We start from the raw sequence: 9729 nt of genomic DNA, 5'->3' as shown, positions 1-9729 counted from the left end.
GCCCTGCTCCGTGAGGGACTCCCCCTTGTTTTGACTCTCATGGTTGGAGGTGAACATGAACAGTCCTAACTCTTATCTCTCCCTAAGCCTGGAGGGTCAACCCCCTCTTCTCAGTTTATTTATTTAGATCCAGTGAGCCAGCATGCAGTACACCGTGGGTCTCCGCTGTGGCGTTGAGCCCCTGACCAGCTGCATGACCCCCAGAGCTGTGCCCTCTTCACCCCCACCCCCACCTCCCTGTAGTCACACAGTCCACTGTCTCTTCTACTTCCACCTCTCCCGCACCTTGAATGCCCTCAGGTCAGCATCTGCACCTGCCGAAGCATCTCCGGTTCGTCATAGTCTCCCCACATTCGAGCCCCGCGAGGTAGGCCTCACAGGCCGTTCCAGTCACACAGCTCTCTTCCCCTTCCACGCCTCAGGAGCAGGAGCCCAGACCAGTGGGTGGGCGTGTGTCACACGGCCTTGTCTCGAGGCCGTGAGCACGTGTTTCCCCATTGTCCCCGTGCCCCGGCCCTCAGTGTGCGGGTGCTGTCCTCTGCCGGGGTGGAGGGGGGGCTGCAGGGCAAGTCAGGTCAGCACCCCCCCGTGCTTCAAGGTGCGTCTCAGGACTCTTGTTATGAGGAAATGTATTGCTCGAAGCTCTTTTTATTTTTGGGGTGCTTCCTCACAGCTGAAAGCACAGTCACCCATATGTGCACCACCGGCCCAGTGAACTGGGGTGGGAGCCGAAGCAGACTTTGTCCAGGTCAATTCAGCCTGGGGCGTGTGTGAAAGGGGGTGATGGGGAGAAGGAGGGGCTTCAAGTCCGGGCGTGTGTGCGTGCGGATGCGTGTATGCGTGTGCATGCGTGTGAAAGCACGTGGTGAAGGACACAAGTTGTGAGTGTGTACGTGTAGGAGAAAGGGGGGGGGTGAGGAGGATGTTTATTTAGAAGCAAGACTGGAATAATGAACTCCAGGCACGGCGCTGGATTAGTAATTGACTAATACGGATTAGTAAAATCTAGATATTCCCTTAGCAACAAACGCTTCTTGAGCCTCAGGTATGCTAGAGTGGCTAATAATACTCTCTTCCCTAAAATTTTAGCTCACCTCATCCAAACCAATGCTTCCTAACGTGAAATTTGATTTTACTCTCAGCAGATAAAGAAAATAGTTTTTATTCTCCATTTAGGTCAAAAGCAATTTTGGCAGCAGTTCAAATACTCCTTGGGGCCCAAGAATAACTAGAAGCTTATCTTTGTGAATGTCTTTTTTTTTTTTTTTTAGGCCTGATTCTCACTCTCTGATATTTTCCTTCCCTAGTCCTTTGAATTTTCTTAATTTAAAAATTTTTTTTTTGCAGTTTTCATTTATTTTTCATCACATCTCTCCTCTTTGATGTCTCCCCGCAGTTTCCTTATCGAGGTCTCCTTTCATTCCTCTCTGGGATGGCAGTAACATTTCAATAATTTATATCAATGGAGGTGGGATATTGGGGGTTCTTGGAATAGCAGGACAGCAGTTGGGTAAAGCAGAGAACGTCTTGACCTGGGGTTCAGGAGACCTGGGTTTGCGTGCAGGACTTTATCGCTAACTAGCTGGATGACCTTAGGCAAAATTGCAACTTCTTGGAGTCTTAGGGCCCTTATCTCTAAGAGGAAGGATTTGACCAATATGATCTCTAGGCATTAATGTTTTATGGTGTTTATAAGGAGTAGTTTTGTTTAAGAAATGAGATTTGCACTTGTATTTGAAAATATGGGCCTTTGGTGATAATTAACGCTGGCTTTCAAGTCATTTTGTATTCTGTACCTTTGCAGTGACTTGAGTGTAATAAATGAGGGCTGGGATTTGGGACCTGCGGTTTCCAGGTTGTCATCAATCAACACTAGAAACTTTTCCAAATAGGAGCTGACTCTGAAGGAAATAGGGAGACAGAATGGCAACAGTCCTTGGCCTGTGTTAATTTTTTTTTTTTTTATTGTGGTAAAGGCTCAGCATAACATCTACCCTGTTAACACATTTTTAAGTGTACAGTACATATTGCTCTTGTGCAGGGATCTCTAGAACCTTCTCGCCTTGATGATTGAAGCTCTATACCCCTTGTACAGCAACCCCACATTTCCCCTCCCCCAGCCCTGGCAACCGCCATTGTGCTTTGTTTTCTATGAGGTTGGCAGCTTTAGATACTTCATCTATGTGGAATCACGTGGTATTTGCCTGGCTTATTGCACTTAGCATCGTGTCCTCAAGTTTCATCCCCATTGTGGCTTGTCACAGAAGTTCTTTTTAAAGGTTGTGTAATATTCCTTGACTTGCATACTACGCCAGAAGTTTTCCTGAGCTTGATACAAATAAAATGACAACTCACGTGTTTTGCCTCAATACCCTTTGCTGGTGGCAGTGCATGGTGCTCTCACCAATGCAAATGCTCTTTGGGCAGACCGGCCCAGGAGCCACTCACATCCAACCATGGCTCTCTCTTACCTTTTGCTGTATTATAGATATTGTGTGATTATTATTTTTTTTTTTTTTACTATTTTTCATCAGAGTTAGCTTTACATAAAACAGTCTGAAAATATGGCCTTTATGATCAAATGATCAATTTTGGGGGGCAATCTAGATTCTCGTTTTGACTCTCTGCAGCCTTGGGCAAAATTGCTCCCATTATGAGCCTTGTTTTCCTCATCTGTAAAATGGAGAGGTCAGATTAGTTCCGTGGGGCTCAACAAGGGCAATTTTGCCCTCCGGTGGACATTTGGCGGTATCTGAAGACACTTTGGTTGTCACACCTGGCCTGTCACTACCTGTACTGAGTCCAGGAATGCTGCTGAGCATCCTATAGTGTATTAGGACAGCTCTCTCCACACCCCAGCTACCCAGCCCCAAATGTCAATAGTGCTGACGCTGAGAAATCCTGGACCGACTAGCTAATGTCCCAATTCTCTAGCATCTCCAAAATGCCACGACGTCTTCCATCTCTGTTTTTCTCCTCACTCTCATTGACTGGGCATAAGGTAAAAGTGTAAAGTGGGAGAGCACATCTGATTTCTTCCTTTTCCTTCTGTGGTCTGTCTTTCCCAAGCCTTCTTTCTCTTTCCCTTTCTTCACTGTCTCGTCATAATCTGGGACAGATTTAAGAGGCATATGCCTTCGAACAGGGTTTAAACTCCAGGTGGCGTCAGGCTAGCTTGAGGAAGAAAGACATTTGACTCCCACATAGACTACTAGAAGGGGAAAAACGGGAGGCAAAACATGGAAAGGATGGGATGAAGGGACTTGACAAAAGAATCAGGGTTCCAAGAAATATAATTGAGTCTCTTTACATCTCAATCTTTCTTATTCTCATCTCCTCCCCACGCCCCACCTCTTTGCTTCTCTCTGGGTTTTCTATATTGTATTCTGTAGAGAAGCTACTTCTTGTGCAAGAAAAGATGGAACCATGGGCTTCCCCAGGAATATATAGTCTGGTGGCCTCAGTAGCAGAGACAGTATCTTTCTCCCTGTATCCAAATGCCAGGGAACTGGTTGGTTCTGCTTGAGTTGCATACCTGGTCCAAGGACCAATCCCTGTGGTGAGTGATAAGGACTATCCTGATTGGCTTGGATCGGGTCTGGTCGGGTACTGAACCACAGCCCCACTGGAACCACATGGGAGAAAGGAAGAAAGCTGCTACTACTAAAAGAAGGGAAAATTCAGGGCACAAGAAAACAACAGATAATCCCACACAAAGGAACTGGTTTGCTTTTTCATTCATTAATGAATTCAGATACTCTTTCATTTATTAAAAAAAAAAAATCTAATGATTCTCTGTTACGACCGGATAGTGCCAGAGAGGAATAAAGATAGTTTCCTTCCTCAAGTCACTCAGTGTGGTGGAGGTGATGGACAAGGAAAGAATTATAATAGGAATCAGATAGGACTCAGCTTTCGAGACCTTATGCTGTTGGAGTACCCCCCCGCAGGAAATTTTAAACAACATTTCTGAGGTATTTCCAAAGGAGCTGGGAGTTGCCATGAACATGAAGACCGTCTTTATTCCTTCTGACTCCAGCCAGAACAAACCTGTTTAGTTGCCTGTCTGCTCTGGAGGTAAGGTGGGGGAGATGGACAGGAGGAACTCGAAGATACATTGAACACCTACTCAGACAAAGAATCCTGCCGGTAAGGGGAGATCACTGCCATTCCGAAGATCTCTGATTAAGAAAAGCTCTTAACTCTCCTGGACTTGGAGAATCAACCTCTATGTCTAGAGCTAGAAGAATCAATACCTTCCTGCTTTGCTGGGAGAATTTCTTAGCAAAACTTGACTGTACACTAAACTTGCCAGCACCAAACATTTATAATATCGCAATTGAACAATCTCATTTCTTAAATGGTATTGTCAATCAGGTGTGCTCCTATGGAATTTTGGTGGCCTTGGCCAATGTGCCACGGAGACACTTTTTTTTTTTTTTGAGAGAGAGAGTGAGAGAGCTCAAGTGTGTCTGTATGTGTAGATCATGACTTGAGCCAAAGGCAGATGCTTAACTGACTGAGCCACCCAGGTACCCGCATCCCACTTGTTATAGCCCTCCATACTTTAGGTCTCAGAACTTTCCCAGTAGGGAGATAAAGGCTATATAATTCACACAAGTTCCGAGATTTCTTGTGGAGAGGAGGTCTTCGTCACCATGCCCATGTGGCAGGCATCTGCGTAACATGCACCCTGACATGAGGTAACCACACCTGTCATTTCAAGCTTCCGAAAACAAGTCAATCCTCCGAGTAGTTCAGGAAAGTCAGTGACAGGCAGATAAACTACCTAAATCTAAGAGGAATAAATCTCAATACTTACTCAGCCATAAAAGGCCAATGTGGATAAGCGAAATTTTATGATATATCCAACTTCCAGCATATATAATAGCAAATCTGTTAAAAGTCATAGGCAGTGTCCATAGATATCGAATCCATCTTCCACCTTGAACAGCAGGGAGCAGTGAAATGATTTTCCCAAGACTGTACCCTGACCAAGGGGCAGAGGAACGGCTAAACTCATTGTTTGCTTTTTTTGATACTTTTCTCTTGGTATCAGTGAGAATGCTTTTAGCTACAAGTAACAGAATATCCCACTGAATATTTCCTAAGGAAAAAGGAAAATGTGTTAACTTACATAGTATGATTGACAGTAGGGGGTGCCAAGGTTGGTTAATTTAGGATCTTAATCATGTTATCAAGATTCAGGCTCTTCCATTGTTTCCTCCTTCTCCTCTGTTATCCTCAAAATATTGGAGTTCAACTTCTCAAGACTGCAGTTTGGCTTTAGCATCACCTCTCCACACATCATCAACCAAAGGCTAGAATTGAAATCTGTTTTCTTATTTTAAGATCCCTTTTTAATTAAATTTTTATCTTAAGTCCAGTTAACATACAGTGTTATATTAGTTTCTGGTATACAATATAGTGATAGTCCTACACGTCACCCAGTGCTCGTCACAAGTGCACTCCTTAATCCCTGTCACCTATTTTATCCATGAGAACCTTCTTAATAATTTTATTTGATTTAAAAATCTTAAATATTTTTATTGCAGTAAAATACACACAGCATAAAATTTAGCACGTTTATTTTTAAGTATACAGTTCAGGAGTGTTGTGTTCACATTGTTGTGCAACTAATCCCTAAAATTTATTCATCTTACAAAACTAAAACTCTCTACCCATTACACAATAATCCTCCATTTCGTGCATGTCAGGGTCCTGGCAATCACCATTCTACTTTCTGTCTATGAATTTTACCACTCTGGGTAGGCCATATAAGTGGAATCATATAGTATTTCTTTTTGTGTCTGGCTTGTTTCACACAGCATAGTGTCCTCAAGATTCACCCGCTGTGGCATGCATGTGTCAAAATTTCTTTCCTTTTTAAGGCTGTGTAGTATTCTATTGTGTGTGTATATATGAGGGTTTGCTTATCCATTCATGCATCAATGGATGTTTGGGTTTTTCTACCTCTTGGCTATTGTGAATAATGCTGCTATCGACATGAGTGTACAGATTTCTCTTTGAGTCTTGAGATCCCTTTTAAGAGTGAGGAAAACTTTTCCAAAACTCCCCAAAAAGATTTCTCCTCATATCTCCTTGGCTGGAATTGTACCAGTCAACAAGTAGGCAAATGGATTTACTGTGATTTGCCTAGACCAGAGCTTCCTGAAGTATGGTCTGCATACCTCTGAGGATATTGACATCTTTTTAGGAACTCTGAGAGATTAAAACGGTTTTTGTAATAATTGTAAATAAGATGCTATTTGCCTTGTTCATTGTGTTGATGTTTCTTGTGGTGGTGATACAAAATTAATGAGGGATAAAAGTCCTGGTACTTTATCATGAATTATGGTAGTGACATCAAATTATATTAGTGGTTAAAAAAAAACCAGTTGTACATAAGAATTATCTGATAAAATGGTAATAACTGAATTTTATTAAATTGCCATCCCTGGGCACAGATATTTTCAATGTTCTGTGTGAAGTACTTCTGCTGCAAATCAAAGTGTGATGATTGTCTCAGAGAAAAGCACTTTTGCTATTGTTTGCTTTGTCAGTTGAACTTTTTTTTTTTCATGAAACATCATTTTTACTTGAAAAACAATTGTCAGACAAAGTATGGCTATTCAGACTTGGGTATTTGACAGATATACTGTTGAAAATGAACAAAGCGAACCTGCTACTTCAAGGAAAATAACTGACAATATTTACTGCCAATGAAAAAATTAGAGTCTTAAGCAAAAAGAAGAATTTCAAAAAGCTTGTATCTGCCACTGTGATCTTGACAACTTCCAATCCTTAAAGTCTTTTATGATGAGAATGGTGGTGATATAAGTGACTGTGATTCTTTTTGATATTGTATAATGAGACATGCCAATAGTTAGAAGCTCTGCATAGCTTAGTAAACCAATGTCTCAAATGACTGATGCGTGATGTTATAAAATCATGCATGGGTAAAAGATCCACTCAAAGTTCAAGGCAGATGAGTGGAATTTAATGTAACAGAGTGTGAAAATATTTAGTGAGTTGATTTCAGGTTAGATGTGTTAACATCACAGCTAACCTTTAAGAATATGTCACTTGTGTTAAATAACAAAAATTCAGTTGGCTGAATTTTATAGATCTACTTGGCTTTATTAAATGATTCATAATGAATCAGGCAATATCTTATCTAGCAAGTAGGGGAGACTTCCAAAGGGCTACAGAAAGAGATGGGCTTCTAAAGGCAGGATAACAAAGTTATAAGCAGAAAAGAAGGCTTATTTCAGGTGAGATCACCTTTCACTGTAGATAAAAGGGTCTTAGGTAAATTATCCTATCTTCCTTTGGGGGATGGAGAGGGCACATGTGACAGATGTTGATGAACATCAGAAAACTCCAGACTGACCAGTTAATACTATCTATCTGAGAGGTTGACACTGCAAAGAGGTTAGGTATTAAGCCCTGATTTGGTGATGTGGTCTAGCAGAAGTGACTCCATTTGGGGCCTATGATTATGATGGAGAGCATTCTGGTTTATATTCCTTGAAAATGCATGGAACAAATTCAGTTTTACTTAATTTTCATAATGTTCATAATGGGAATGGTTTTCTAACACTCGTCTAGTTTTAGTGTAATATCAGAGAAGAATATTTACAATTATTGGAAAAAGCTATTCAGATATTTCCCCCTTTTCCATGTGTATTATTTGTGTGGGGCTGAATTTTTAAAATTTGTGCCAACAAAAAAATCCATATCATGACATGTTGAATGCAGAAGCAGAGATGAGAGTCCAACCTTCTTCTATTGAGCCAGAAATTAATTTGCAAAAATATGAAACAATGTCCTTTTGCTCACTAAATTTTTGTTTTGAAAAATATGGTTATTTTTATAAAAATACGTTAGCATGTAATTGTTTTATTATTGTTATTTTAAATGGATAAATATTTTAAAGTTTATTCTTTTGTTTACATTTCTTTAATTATGATTGTGAGCATTCTGGTTTATATTCCTTGAAAATGGATGAAACAAATTCAGTTTTAGCTAATTTTTGAAAATAACCATATATTACTCCAGGTATATAAAGGTAGGATGGCCCCAGAGGAATAAATGAGGCTTCTCTTCATTATCTTTCTTCCTCAGAGAATCCCAGTTTTATTCAGGTAAGAGTATAAACTGATGGAATCTTTATTACTTTTTTTTAAAAGATTTTATTTATTTATTCATGACAGACACACACACTCACACAGAGGGAGAGAGAGAGAGAGAGAGAGGCAAAGACACAGGCAGAGGGAGAAGCAGGCTCCATGCAGGGAGCCCGATGTGGGACTCGATCCCAGGTCTCCAGGATCACACCCTGGGCTGAAGGCAGGTGCTAAACTGCTGAGCCACCGGGGCTGCCTGCCTTTATTACTTTTATAGGGAAGGGAATTTGGAATTTGATGGAATTTGGTGATAGTTATCAAGATTTCACATGCTGATTCCTTTTGACCCAACATTTAACTGTTAGAAATTTATCCTACAGATGTACTCCCAAAGTTTGCTAAAATGCTTATTGCAATATTGTTTGAAGTGGGAAAAAACTGGAAATGATCTAGATGCCATCAACAGGATGTTGGTTGGTTTAATATGAAACATCCATATAATGGAGGATTAGATCATTAAAATTAACTATTTATTTATTTATTTATTTATTTATTTATTTTTTAAATTTTTATTTATTTATGATAGTCACACTGGGAGAGAGAGAGGCAGAGACATAGGCAGAGGGAGAAGCAGGCTCCATGCACTGGGAGCCTGATGTGGGATTCTATCCTGGGTCTCCAGGATCGCGCCCTGGGCCAAAGGCAGGCGCCAAACTGCTGCGCCACCCAGGGATCCCAAAATTAACAATTTAGATATGTATGAATTGTTGAAAGATCTGCAGGATTTTTTTATTAAAAGAAAAGGAATTTCATAGCAGTGGGTAAAGTGTGATCACTTTACCGTTTTTATCCGTTGCTGTGTGAGAACCGTCCCAAACTTACTGGCTTCAAACTGCAGCAATTGTTAATTTTGCTCACCAATCTGCAAGTTGGGAGGGTCTGATGGGGCCCGTTCATCTCTTCCACCTGGAGGCAGGTGGGACGGCTTGAAGACATGGGGTGACCTGACATTTGCGGCCTGGGATCATTTGAAGGTTTGGTCATTCACATGTCTGGCAGTTGATGCTTACTGTCACTTGGAACAGCCACATGTAGCCTCTGTGGTTTCTTGGCTTCCTCACAGCTTGATGGCTGGGTTCCAAGAACAAGCATCTCCAGACCCGAAGTGCCAAGAACCTGGCACCGCATCACTTACCATATTCTATTGGTCAAGCAGTCAATAAGCCCAGATTCCAGGGGAGGGGATTCAGATTCCACTTTTTGATGGGATGAATATCAAAGAACTTAGCATTTATGGAGTAAAACCTGCATGACACCATTTGTGTAAACTTTTAAATATATTTATGTATAAAATGCAGATATATGCAAAAACAGTTTTTTTCAGGGAAGATAAATGATAAGCTATTAACAATGGCTACCTTTTGTGGAGAGATAATGTAGGTGGAGGGTCGAGTGAGTAGGAGTCTTTAATTTCAAATTTTAATGTCTTATGGTATTATTTGAATTTTTGTCCATGTGGGTATGTTACTTTTGTTTAAAACACACACACACACACACACACACACACACACACACACACACAAAAACCCAACCAACCCAG

The sequence above is a fragment of the Canis aureus genome, chromosome 1 (genome assembly GCF_053574225.1).
Source record: "Canis aureus isolate CA01 chromosome 1, VMU_Caureus_v.1.0, whole genome shotgun sequence".
In the NCBI taxonomy this organism is placed as follows: domain Eukaryota; kingdom Metazoa; phylum Chordata; class Mammalia; order Carnivora; family Canidae; genus Canis; species Canis aureus.
Note: the sequence above shows the minus strand (reverse complement) of the source record.